The following is a 14089-nucleotide window of genomic DNA, read 5'->3' as shown; positions in this document are numbered from 1 at the left end:
AGCTATCCTTCTCCTGCAGCATGAAAGAGACTCTCCAAACCTTGGGGCTCCGGGCAGCGTTCTGTGAGGAGGCCGACCTGTCTGACATGGTGGACGACTCCGGCCGGGACATGAAGCTGCGGGTGGAGGATGTGTTCCACAAGGCGGTCGTCGAGGTGAATGAGGAAGGCACCGAGGCAGCCGTTTCCACTGCCGCCACATCCGTTTTGCAGTGCTACAGAACGCCTTTCCATTTCGTTGCTGACCACCCGTTTGCCTTCTTCATACTGGAGGAGGAGTCCAGCACGGTCCTCTTTGCCGGCCACGTCCTTGATCCATCTAATAGCTCGGAATAGTGGGTTCCAAATAGCGACGAAACTTGGGCCCTGCTAGGGAGTAATCGACCTACAGTACGTTCTTTTTGTTAGTCTGCGAAGTATGAACAAGCTATTATCCGATTCCCACAAACTTTTTTTCTTCTTTACTTATTTATGTGGATGCTTAATGTTGAATTCTCGATTTGCTGGACCTGTGGGGGGTGCATATATATCATAGGTTGATGAATGGCTAGAAAGAAGGATAGTAGCAAAAATTTAAAAAATTATGATGGGATTTTTAGTAGACGCGCAAACTCACGTTGATAGCTATAGCCAAACTCAATAACTTTGGTGTTGTGACCGAAATCTCGATACGATCGAAAGTTGGTTGAGTTGAGTCGCCCACGTATGCAACATTAAACATGTTTATTCGTTATCACACCAGTTATCATATCTACTTTATGATCTCTCACGTTTGTGCAACGTTGGAGATGATTCTATTCATTAGACCCATTGGCGTTTCTCATTTACAACTTTTTTGAGGTGAAACAATGGGAGAGTTTCCCACCACATTTTCTTATTAATTTAACAAGCAAAGTGTCTGATATGTACAGTGGATATATACAAGTGGGCAGAAGAAACGGTTCAAACAAGAAAAAAAAAGTTATATAACGTCTACTACTAGTAGTTATCCAATCCTTGTAATGCTGGTCTTGTTTCTTGTTTTCATTCTGAAACCCAACAGTCTTAGTTCTTGATTGTACATGGCCTCCTGGTTGCTGAAATTTTTTATTGTTTCGAATGATCCAAATACTCCATGCGGAAAGAATTATGATCTCCATTGTGAAAGGACGATTTAGTTTCTGTTTGGCATCTTCAATGGCTTCTAGTTCAGATAAACTCCTTGTTCTTTGAGAACATATGAAATCCCACCTACTTGAGGCAAATGGACAACTCCAAAACAAGATGTGAAAATTTCAATGGTGCATGCCAGAAGCCCATGGCCTCAAACTGAACATCCATGTTCCTTCTTATATTTGATTTGGTGGGATTGGATGTTAGGGCATCTCCAGCGGGCCAGTGCAAACGAACATAGGCTATCCAAATGTGTCTGCATGGACAAGGGGCATGACCTAGTAGTGCGACCCAAACGGACTGAGCGCCATGGACTAACATCGACGGCCCATTTCAGCCCATGGGCTGAGAATGCGGTTGCGCGGACAATGCGTTCCCGCCAACAATACATTCTCACTCCCTCTCCCTCCACTACTCCCATACAAATTCCGTCGGCACAACCCCGCAAGCCTTAAAGAGCGATGGAGGATGTTGCCACCCCCACCACCACGCCCGCCGCCCTCGCCGACTCCGATGAAGCCAAAGAAAGAACTGACGGTGCAGGAGCATGATCATGAGACCAAGAAGTGTGTCGGTGGCACCTCATCGCCACCGCATGGGAGGTCGAAGCCAAGGTCGCCGCTGACCGAGAGAAAGAGGCCGAGCTCATCCTATCCCTTCGGACCAACGCCAACCAACGCCATCGCTGACCAAGTTTTCACCCAGGGCCATTACCATGATAATGAAAGTGTTGGCACCCAAATTTGGCAGGTAGCTGACTAAGGTGAGGAGGACCTGCGTGAGACTAAACCAAGGTGGGCACGTCTAGGTCTTGGGCCAATTTCAGGAAGGAGCTCGAATTAGGCCGACTTGCACGCAAAAGGAGCAAGACGACTTGAAAAGGAAGATCCAGCGGTTGCACCAAGCAAAGCCTGACATGGGCCGATTTATGCACAAAATTCCAGGAGCAAGCCATATGTGAGAGGTGACGACCGATTGAAATTAAGCACACAATCAAAAAACTATCAATACATCTACTTTTCTAATGGACTCTCACCCATATGTGTAAGTGCTCCAAGCTTTGGACTAATTCAAGGAGCTCAACGAGAACAAACGCTTTCGTTGGAAGTTGAACAAAAAGTGCCCCGAGTGGGAAAAGCTATGCTTCATATAAAAAGGGTCAAGGCTCGAAGAAGCTTGGCAATGAATCATTGGTCATCGATATTGAAGAGGCTGGCCCAAACACGGGTGTCACAAGCATGGGTGGCAGTGTGGTTTGACCAACGGGCCACAAGGCCACCAAGCAAGATCTCAAGCACGACGCTTCATCATTTGCATTGCAAGAGACATTGAATGGGTTGATCGTCGAGAAGGAGACAAATGGCAAGAGAGATGCATGAGGAAGAGGCCACATTGGTAAGCTTTCTTGACCTCCGAAAGGAGATGCTTGAGATACAAAAGGGAGCTCTTGAAGTTGAAGAGAGCAATGCCTGTTCACGAGCCATGGAGGTAGGGGACAAAATTGCTCGTCAATGAGAACCGGATCACGATGGCTGACTTCATCAGCAAATTGACCCGGCTAACTGTGATTGGTTCGAGAAGAAGAAAATGGCCAACCGAGAACGCGATGTGTGATGCATTTCGTATGATACTCGTGTCATTGGTGATAATTTATTAGCTATTAAATTCAATTATTGTTGCTATTTCCATTCATATATGTCTATTGGTTGAAATTGGAAAAAAGAAAGACAAAATGGCCTGCGCCGACCAAATCCCCCCCCCTCCCTCCCTCGTCCCAAACGGACCAAGGTAGGACGCCTACCTCTGGCCTGTCCTCAAACCGACCCAAATAGATCAAAACAAACACCTTTGATGTGTGAAATAGATCGGCTGGCCAGTACAGCCCTACCGGATGAAGTGTTAATGGCAGCGGAAGGACATCTTTTAGTATAAGGCCGGATGAGCATCCCAGATAGCAGTGACCATTACTATTGTTATGTGCATTGCATTATATAGACTTTCATGACACCGGAAAAAACACTTCCATGATATAGCTCATTCTTATTTTTCCTGTTTTCACTCTACCAAAGAAGTTGACAAATTTAGGACGAGGTCAAGAGATGAAACCAGTCAAGTTACCATAGCAGCATGAGCATCTCTGCACAATGAAAAATGGAAGATGGACATAGACGAGAGTACACGGCTACTCCATTGTCACTGGCCTCGGCACTTTGAAGAAACAGCTAGCTAGTAGCTCCATTATGAATAGCTTATCTTTTGGAGGCGCTCATTATGACTGCAGCTGAAATGTTCCTGATTAAGCATCTACCCTTTTCCCAGACTTCAGGTTCTTTGGCGGCTGCCTTGGCACGGACCGGAGCTGCACCGAGTTCTCAAAGCAGTGGTGGAAGCCAAAATGCGGGTAACGCTCGTACCACGTCTCCTGCGGCTCGTGCGTGTCCCAGTGCTCGCCGCTGCTGCTCCTTCCGTACTTGTGCACCCAGCCAGAGCCGTTGTGCCCCTCACCCCAGGTGCGGTTCCACCGGTCCCCGTATTTGCCTTCCCACCAGGTCTCGCCCTGCTTCACTCCTTGCCCCTCTGGGTTGAAATGCTCGTCCCACTTGTCGCCCCACTTCGACCACCCATCGCCCTCTGAACGTTCCGCCCATTTGTCAGTGTACTTCACGCTTCCACCGCTGCCATCGTACGTCTCACCCCACCTGCACAAGATGAAATAGTGAGTTCCAGCAATATAGGCTTAAAATATTTTGTTCATAAACACTTCATAGTTGTTGTACATAAATGGCATTCTGGTTGCTGAAAGTATTCGTTTTCAATTTAAGCTGCAAGGAGAAACATTCAAGCAGGAAGAGCACTGAAAGTTACTGAGTAACTTCTTAGTATACCTTTCATGCCAAACATGAGCATGACCAACATCCAATGGTGTATTTGGATCCAAGCTGCACCATTTATCAGCCGATTTCTCAGCTTTACCGCTTGAATCGTACTGCTCCCACCATTGCTCTTGCCACTGCTCCCCTTTGCCATTCTTTCCCCACTTGTCTGCAGTCTTCTCCATATGCATAAGCCCAGATGTGAAATCCTGAAATAAATTAAAATGTGATAGCTTCATTAAATTATGGGGAGACATTCAGTTTGCCTAGCACATATTGCCATATGTTATTCCTAAACATTGAGAAAGGACCACATATGCACTTGTAAGTCTACAATATGACACTCTAGAGTCACATGTCTACATGTGACTGACATAATTTCACAAATGCATCTCATGATCGCTCCTACTAGCTCATAATGAATGCTTTACTACTGTGATATGACTTGAGCAGCCAACGTTCGAAATTTTACAGGTACTAGGTTAGAAGAAATTGTAAATTTTGCACACACCACACAGTGAGCAGATAAATATTATCGAATCAGACAAAAATTCACCTGCCACATGGACTCCTTCCAGTATTCCCGCCAAACATTGCCCCTAGCATCACGACCAGACTTCTCCGAACCTAACTCCTTATGATCAAACCGGTCTGAAGCCTCCCAATACTTGTCTTCAAATTCAACAGCCCCATCAGCACTGACTCCCCTAATTACAGTCCACTTACAAACAACCCCATCAGGCCTCAGCTCTACACCGGTTTCCTTCCACCACTTCGAACCATCTGGATCTACCCCATGAGATGACTCCTCATCACTTGTACTAAGAGCTCTAGCCACCTCAGCAGCATTTTTTGAAAATTGTGTTTCAAATACCTCCTCTGCCTCCGCAGCTGGCTTGGGGTCGGAATCTACATTTTCAGGCTCAGCAAATGACTGGAAGGGTGGAAGAGATCGATCTTCCTTCTTCTCGAAGAAAGATGTCACAAATGGAAGTGATAAAAAGTCTGCTGATCTTTCCTTCTCCATCACCAAATCAGGTTGACTGGAAAAAGAGTCCACTTTCTTTGATGGTTTTAGATCAGTATTGCTTTCTCTTGGTTCGCTACTATTTTCCACTGGTGGTAACCACGACCAAAAATCTGGACCAGGAGTACCAAGCTTAGAACTTGCCTGCTTGGAAGTAGATGAATTCCCAGAGTTTGGCCCTGAGTAAATAAAAGTGGTGGTGTCAGAGCAGAAACATAACTTTACACCGAACCAGGGAATGTTGTAGTAACTATAACTTTGCAGCAAAAAAACATCCCAATGATACTAGTTCATTTACAACAAATACAACGGTGTCCTGCAACTTCAAACCAATAATGTTATGGAACTGCACAGAACCTACATTTTTCAGAAAAAAGTCGACATAAACTATAATCTTGATATTGCAGTCAGTGGCAGAGCCAGCACCTGGTGACCACAGGCGTCTGCCCGGCCTCCGTCGGTGCATCTCCTTGGAATTCTACTAGAAAACATTTGTTCAGCTACGAGCCTTTGGCAAAAGCTAACCAAAGTGGCTGCACTATGGTCTTGCCCAACTCCAAGATGGACTAGCTCCGCCACTATATACAATTTTTTTTAAACTCACAAGTTGTTTCATTATCCACACCATCCTTCAAAACATTAAGGGTCCCTTTTCTTCAGTTTAATCCCTCATATAGGATCTAGAAGTAGTACATACAGAGAAATATCTTCGTTGTTTCTGTACATCAAGGACTACCATGCAATATTTTGATGTCCTGTTATTTGCTTGTTACAGCAGGAGACAAGTCATTGGGGAGAATTTATACTGCACTTACGCTAAAATAAACTAGAAATCAAAGCATTGCAGTGGGGCCAATTGCCAAGAAAATTCGAACAGCCATGTAATAAAATGAAGGATATTCATATTTGGTAATAACATTACTTGATCTGGAGAAGATCAAATCAATGTAAGGGAACAGTAAAATTCGAACAGCTATGTAGTAAAATGAAGAAGGATATTCATATCTGGTAACAATTAGTTTATCTGGAGAAGATGAAATCAAGGTAAGGGAACAGTAAAATCTGACACTTGTGAATATGCATTGTCCTTGTGTTATTTATTGTTGAGGATTTTTTCAAATTAAGCCATGATACTACATAGTATGCTTGTCGATCGGTAATGTACATTATTGTAGAAGAATTGCTTTGCAGTGCAGAATTTGTTTTATTATCCGTCAGCCCACAGATTGTGTGGCAATTGAAAGAATCGGGTACTCATGAATTCACCTAGCCCTACTATCCAAGTAGGCTTTGGTGCAACTGAACAAGATAGTGCAAGCAAAGGGTTTATGTGGGTACCATGAACACTCAACAACAATGCCCGCCATTTCCCCCCAATATTTAACTGCAATTACCAATTTCACTTTAAAGCTCGTTAGATTTATGGTTGGATTTTTTTGGAATATTTCTCTGTTTATGCCAATTTCTTTTGAGCTACTACCTTTGTAGTATGTGTCAGACGAAAAAGGGAGACATCTTTTATGCGAAACACGAAGCTAGTGCTACGTTCATCACGAGAAGTAGCAGCAGTAATCTTTAAGCAAGGCCACATGTGGCATACCTTTGGCCGACTGCGACGCCACGGGCGCTGCCGGTGCCGCGTCCGCCAGGGAAACCCGATCCTCCAATCCCTCTGCTGCCTTGCGCGAACCCGAACCGTTGCCCGATCCCGTCACGTCCGCGCCCGGCGCCGGCTGCTTCGGCGGCGGCGGCGGCGGCGAGGGCTGTGGCGGGTTCTGCTGCGGCGGCTCCTTGAGCACGGCGCGCGCGGCGGCGAGGGCCGCGGCGGCGCGGTCGATGACCTGGGTGCGCTGCACGCGGTCGCGCTCCTCCCGCGGCACCCGCAGCATCTCCTCGAACCGCGCCGTCCTCCGCTCCACGTCCGCGGGCGGGGCGCCCCCGCCTCCGCTTCGGCGGGCGGCGGGGACGACTGCAGGCGGTACGCGAGCTCGGCCGACCGCCGCTCCCGCTCCACCGCCTTCTTCCACATGTCCAGGTAGGACGGGCCGCCGCCTCGGGCGCCATCCCCGGAGACCGCGCGGACGCCGACGGCGCGGCGGCCGATGGGGAGAAGGAGGCGGTGGAGGTTCGCATGAGCGTTAGGTCGGTGGAGGTGGTGAGCGGCGGGGGTGATGGGAGCGGAACCGGTCGCCATTCCGTTTGCTTGGGCTTGTACTCCGCGAGTGGAGATCAGAAGAGTAGAGAAGTGTGTGCGGGAGTGTGGAGGAGAAGGAGGTGGTCCCAGGTGCTCTGCTCACGCGATTCAGCGGAGGAGGTTCGTTGCTGCGCGCGCCGCAGCGTCCACGTGGCGCTCTCTCTGCGCGCGCGCTCAGCCGTTGGTTTCCCCTCGCTGAATGGACGGGCCGGGAGAAACCTGGCATTGAATGAATCCTGCTACAACCACCACACCAAGCAGCGATTCTACAGGACAAGGTGAGCTGGCTACAAAGGAACAAGTAAAATTCACCCACCACCCTTGTACTTTTCTACGATCACTCGATTTCCAAATCTTTTATGGACCTCTGTTCATAGAAGGTTGTCGAAAGTTTGTCTAAACTAATGTATTTAGACACTGTTTACTAAATAGATACATTCGAATTTATATAAATATTTGATATCTTTTAATTGACGGAAGGAGTAATTGAAGTTACCCATGAGCGTAGAGCGCTGTATTAGCTCCACTTGCCCAATAGTGGCACCATCAGTCAACCCTTAGTATGCCTAAAGTGACTATTTTTGAATAATAAAAATCTAAAGGGCTAAACTATAAATTGACAAAAAGATAAAGATGCATACTTGTGGGCACCCTTCTTCTCCTACTCCGGTAAGATGCGCCGCCACCCTACGCGTCAACGCGACCTTCCACCACCTCGCTAGCCACTGCCCTCGATCTCTCGCCCCTGTACCGTGGGCCTAGTATCCCCTTCTCCTTTCCGTTCTTGCGATGCCCACACGAGAGCATCCAAACAACACTGCCTTCACCATCGACATCGCATTGTCTATGTCTCACGTGGATGCGCCTGCCGTGCAACAAACATGAGGAGGAGGATGCGTGGACACGACTCGCCGACCATGTCGCTCTCAGCGCTGGCACAACACAACTTGACGCGTCCACCGACTTTCAGAAGCACCACCACCCACTCTTGTCGACACGAACGAGATGGTAATTGGTGCTTCCATGCCCTGCGATGTAGCTCGATGTATCTATCGGCTTCACAAGCTCATGTAGGGGATGGATATGTGATTCCCACGCCCACCTTTACCTTTGACCGCCACTGCCGCCACCTTGGTTTGCCTGCAAGATGTGGTTCAACGCAGGGTGCTCATCATCCACATCCGTCCAAACCACACAACAATGACAACAAATATGTAATTACATAGTGATTCTAGCACATTTGCAAAACTAGGAACTACAAAGTGGTATTGAACTAAACGTATGTTTATGGTTGCCAACTTGCCATACAAGCACTAGTAGGAAAATGTAATAACCCAGAACATAGGAACAACGAAGGGTAGATTTAGAAATGGGATGTGCATTTCATCGCAAAACGGGGGAAATTTTCGCGCCTTATTGCAACTAAACCTAAGAGGGATCGAGGTTCTCTCTCATTTTTGCACTTAGGGTTAGGCAATGTGAGTTAAGGAAATTTCGACATGATCTCTTTTGTATCTTGTTACTTTGGGGAATGATTGCATTTTATAAGTGTTAAACATTTAAATATAAACATCACACAATATAAACAATGAATTTAAAATTCAAACACAAGATATAAATTCAAATCATTTTGAATTTCAAAGTGAATATCAAATACAATATTTAATCAAGAATATACACATTACATAATACAAAAGCTCATAAACCAAAAACTTGAGCTTTATTGATATACAACACAATTACAAAGTCTTTACAATATTCTTGATACAAGAATTGAGACATAATGATCGAATTAAAAAGAAAAGGAAAAATTACAAGTTATTCTAAACTAAACCTAAACTAAGTGGCTTGAGGATGATCTTCTGGTCATATTCACCTTCAAACCTCGCAAAACAAATAACAAGTACTAGCTAGAATATAAGTGTCGAAATTCAGTTTGGACAGCTTAACACAAATCATCGAAATTCAGCTTTGGACAAGAATCTGTCATCGCACACTTGTGCTTGTCCAAATTCCCGGACAGCACAAGATAAGACCAGGCAGACCAAAACTGAGCAGCCACAAGGGGCTCAAGTTTCAACATATGAAGGCTGTTGCTAACCAAGCAACAGCAAGGCAATGCAAGGGATGAGTCACAAAGTAACCAGGCCTTGTGTGTCATGGCCAGGGTAGAAGTAGAGATGATATAAAAGGATTACAAACCCTAGAACCAAGTGCACGGTCGACCGGATAAGATTCACCGTGTAAGGGTGAAGTTAGAGCAACACATAGTTCATCCAGCTTCTTGCTCAAGAACAAAGACAAACACACACAAAACCTCACCCATCGAAATCATGGTGACCTAGAAGATCAACCAGAATCTGGAGGTGAAGGGCTTTGCACAAACCACAAGTCTGCAACAACAAAATATTTCACACTAGGACCTGGAACAATGTATACCAAGTTCCTGGACAGATCCAGTGGATCTGATCCATCATATGAGCATGATATAATCATGGGAGTGAGCAGATGCTCAAAAAGGGGTAGATCATCACTTGGTTTTCACCAAGGATTACTGCCAGTTAAAAAGCTACTAAAAATAGAAAGCATCTAGGTACAGATCTTGTACACAGAAACTAGCACACATGCACAGATGCATACACTAGCCAGATCAGATGCACAGATAGCACCAGTAGATGAATTGCCAGGATTAGCAGCTAATAAGACTACACAGTAAATCCTAAGCTATGAACCATCAGTAAACCCTAGATTTTCATCAAGCAAGCATATTGGCATTCATATCAAGTATGATTCCCAAATATGCACGCAAAGGTTGAGTAGCCACAAGATCAAATTAAATAGGTGAGCAACCAATCAGTAGCAAGGCCACTGATGTCACATCACACTTAGCACCATTTAAAGTAAAGCCAAATATAAGACATCATTATCCAGAGTGGATTCAGATTTATTTGCTTGTTATATAATCATGAACAACAAATTCAAAAACAAGCAAGTCATTTAAATCATCACTGCATAAGCAGTTCATCAAGAATCAGTTTACTCAAGCATGAATATGTAACAAATTCATACTATTTATTGACAGTAACACACTGTAGGGCAACACAGCACCAATCACTGCATCTTAGCCACTGGATCTAGTCCAGTAAGCTAGAGCAAGCAATAGCACATGTATGCAGTAGCATAGGGATGCTTGAGCATCAGCATCACCAAGGAAAAGGATTCACTTAGCCACAGAATTAATCAATCACCAGTCACTGACAATTAATTGATCAAATGGATCAATTGAATCAAGTCAAGTTACACAGGGAAGCTAGCCAACAAGCAAAGGGTGATCCAATGGATCACTAGCTTGCATAGGAAGCACATAAGCATATCACAAGCACCACTGGCACACACAAGTGTCACTGATACATCACAAGTACACCTAGACAAGCAAGCATGATATGCTAGTAAGCACAAGCAAGCCATAATCAAGTATAGCATGGCATAGCAAGTTCATAAGCAAGCACAGCAGAGTCTGGCAAGCACAGAGCATGCTAGGAGCAGCAGAGAAGCAAGTAAAGCATGAATCGCAAGCAAAGCAACACTGGCCGGCACCGATGAATCGGTAAATTGGCCATGAGCTTGTAGTAGGTAGCAAGACCTGGAAGGTTAAGCAACTATGGCATAGCTCCGTGTGATCACGGGATCACCGCAGAGCAACAGAGCATGAGGAGGAAGAAGAACAAGTAACAAGGGAGGCACACGAGAAGAGAAGGAGGAGATGAAGTACTTACTTGCGCCCGGAAGCGAGAGGCTAGGGCATGGCGAGGCAGGTGCTCGCGCGGCCCTAACAGCTGCAAGTCCAGGGTAGGCGCCGACGTTACGCCGGCGAACCCAACACCACCGTAGCGAGCACTCGAGGCGACGGCACGAGTACTGCGAGCAGCACCCGCACCAAGTCAACCCCAGGAGCGCACCCATCGTCGGCGAGGACGAGAGCTCGCCGGAGTTCGTCGAGGCGATTCTCCACGAGATCCAGAACGGAGGCGATTTGCCAGGAGAGGAAGAGAAGGTTCTGGTTTGGTAGGTGGCTACGGCGGGGGAGCTCGGAGCTGGCCGGAGCGAGGCGGAGGCCATGGCAGCGACGCCATCGCCACGGGCGTCGCAGGAGACTAGGGTTAGAGACGAAGAGCGTGAGAGGGCCGAGTGAGTGAGTGAGGTGGGCCGTTCGGCGCCACCGACCCATAAGGGACAAGCCTTATTGGGCTGTCCCTGGGCTTTAGGTAAATGGGCTGGGCCCAATAGGGGCCAGGGGGCATTTTGTCTTTTAACAATTAATAAAAGACCAGAACTTTACCAATTTTTAATAAATAAAATACAATTCTAAAAATCCATTAAAAATTGGATAAATGAATGAAAAATAAATCTTAACAAGAATAAAATATGAAATGTAATTTATGAAACAAATTCAAAATTATGAATTTTAAGAATTTAAAATAATGATTTGGAATTTCAAATTATAATTTCCTTGTATTTAAAATTCAAGGAAAAATCTCAAATAAGTTTAAATACTTATTTTCAAACATTTCAAAATGAAATTCTACTATTCCAAGTCATTTCTATTAAGAAGGGTATTTCTCAAAGAAAGACACTCTATTCCCTATTTATTCCAGAAAATATAGAGATAACTCTATTATTTCAAATTATTTTTGGAATGAAGAATAAACCATCAAGTCAAATAGTTTTACTTTGAATTATTGTACTTTATGAGAATTAAAATGATTTACACTTTTAAATCTATTGCAAGTTACTGTCAAAGACATAAATCGTAACTCAACCCTAAATTGCTATAACTAGCGGGGTAAAGGGATTCAACATAAAATAATACATCCATGATTGCATTATTTGGATTTTATAACATTGTCTTTACCGGACAATGATGCTTCTTACGTAACCCGAGGTCCAGGTTCCATCAATCGCATTGAACCGCACTATCTCGCAGTCCACGGGCAAGTTCACCCTTGCTCATACCAACTTGAGTATTTTCTATTACTTTAATGCAAAGCTATATACTTATCACTCCCGCATCGCAAATGAAATGTTACTTTCCAACTATGAATATGACTATGTGGTCGGCAATGGAACCATGGTATGTGTTGATATGGTGGAGGTTCCATTGCAATAGGTTATATCACCCTAGGATTAATTAACAATGCCGTCCAGTGATTCTAGCGCCGTACAAACCGCGTTGACCATGAGATCTATAATGGCTCTGGGGAAGCCAGCCGTATCTTTTCCCTTCTGCACGCCAACGGATTGGTAGAGCCGGCGGGGTGTTGGAGGCACCGCCGTAGGTTGGGATAGCCTTTTAAATCCCCATCCATTAGTGATGATGGCTCTACGATCTATGAAGGATTGTCCGGAGTACACCGTGAGTAAAGCCGTATTATCGGGAGAAGTCTACTAGGGGTGTACGGTTGGACAAAAGGGTGGGTTTGCAGTCGCGGAGAAGGCGGTGTGGGCTTGGATTTTCATACCTGGCCTCACACCAAAGGAAGTGTGAACGGGGGCAAGTCCCTGCGGATGGCAAAAAGGGGTGGAATCTCTTGTGGGAAAAGTAACGCACCTCTGCAGAGTGTATCAAATTGTGGCTGTCACTCCTTGTTCCGGGAAGGGAACTGCGAACGCGGCAGGAAAGGAACTCCATGAAGTTCTAGTCAACCTGTGAAGACTGACGGGCATAGTTTTCATAATAAAAGCAACCTTTTGAAGAAATGATTATGAAACATGCATTGACCTGCGATTTCCTGATCAATGGTCGTAGCTAGTGCACCAAACACCTTTTTACTCTTTTAGAACTTGCTGAGTACCTCTCGTACTCACTTTCTTTCGACACCCTTGCTAGACTCGTGATCCGGAAGTGGAGGCCATCAACGATGGAGCACCGAAGGAAGTTACGAGCTGGTCTACGAAGAACCTCGATCTTACCGGCGGAGTGGAAGGCGTAGACTATGGGATAGTCTACGGACCAGATGACACGGAGGTGGAGGAGTAGTGACATACCCTAGCATCATAGAGCCGAGCAACGTAGAACTTACCTAAATAATTTGTTGAGCTCTCTTTTATATATGGTCATAAGTTGTAATCGTACTTAAGTAGTATCTTAGGGTGTTCTCATAGGACCTGTGAGAATACCAACTTGTTAAGACAATGTTTGTAATAAAGTATGGTGTGTTATGACCTGCAATGTTTCTGTTGTACCACTCTGAGGGATATGGCAATTTGTGAGGAAGCCCCTTCACAAAGATCATATCAACGACTTGTATACTACAACATGCAGTGGTATGCTGGGTCACCGCACCCCTGCCCCGGCCACGGAGCAAATGTTGCGACCTTAGGTTGGAAAAACCTAGTATAGGGAAGAAACCTGTAGGAGTCTAGTAGAAATAGTAAAGGATTCTCTAGAAATATGGTGATTATTCACATGATAATAGCAAAATCATATATTTTAGTGCGATAATTCTTTATTATAGCTATTATGATGCATTATCATTACTAATATTCTGCTTTTGTATACAACCATAATGGCGAATACTTTTCCTAAGAGGACTTTGAGGAAGGTTGAGGGTTGGCTTGGTGACTATGATGGGCCAATTACAGCTCTCCTGTGTGGGATGCCGAAGGAACTTCATTGTGACCCACGGATACCTGTTATCAAGTATACCTACTATGATGGGGAAATCCTAGCCAAGTGCAGAGTATCGGTCCAACTACCGACAAAACTGCTGATGAGTCGTGTAATGCCATACGGAGAAGCCAAAACTATCACCACAGCCTACCACATGGGCCTATTCAAGGCAAT

The 14089-nt window shown here is 45.3% G+C and overlaps 1 pseudogene; it reads right to left on the bottom strand.

Moving 5' to 3' along the window:
- Positions 1-3164: 3164 nt before the first annotated feature.
- LOC124702940 lies at positions 3165-7245 on the bottom strand (annotated as a pseudogene).
- Positions 7246-14089: the final 6844 nt, after the last annotated feature.

Source organism: Lolium rigidum, chromosome 3, assembly GCF_022539505.1.
Source record: "Lolium rigidum isolate FL_2022 chromosome 3, APGP_CSIRO_Lrig_0.1, whole genome shotgun sequence".
Classification (NCBI taxonomy): domain Eukaryota; kingdom Viridiplantae; phylum Streptophyta; class Magnoliopsida; order Poales; family Poaceae; genus Lolium; species Lolium rigidum.
The sequence above is the reverse complement of the archived record's forward strand: the minus strand, read 5'-3'. Positions and strand labels throughout refer to the sequence as shown.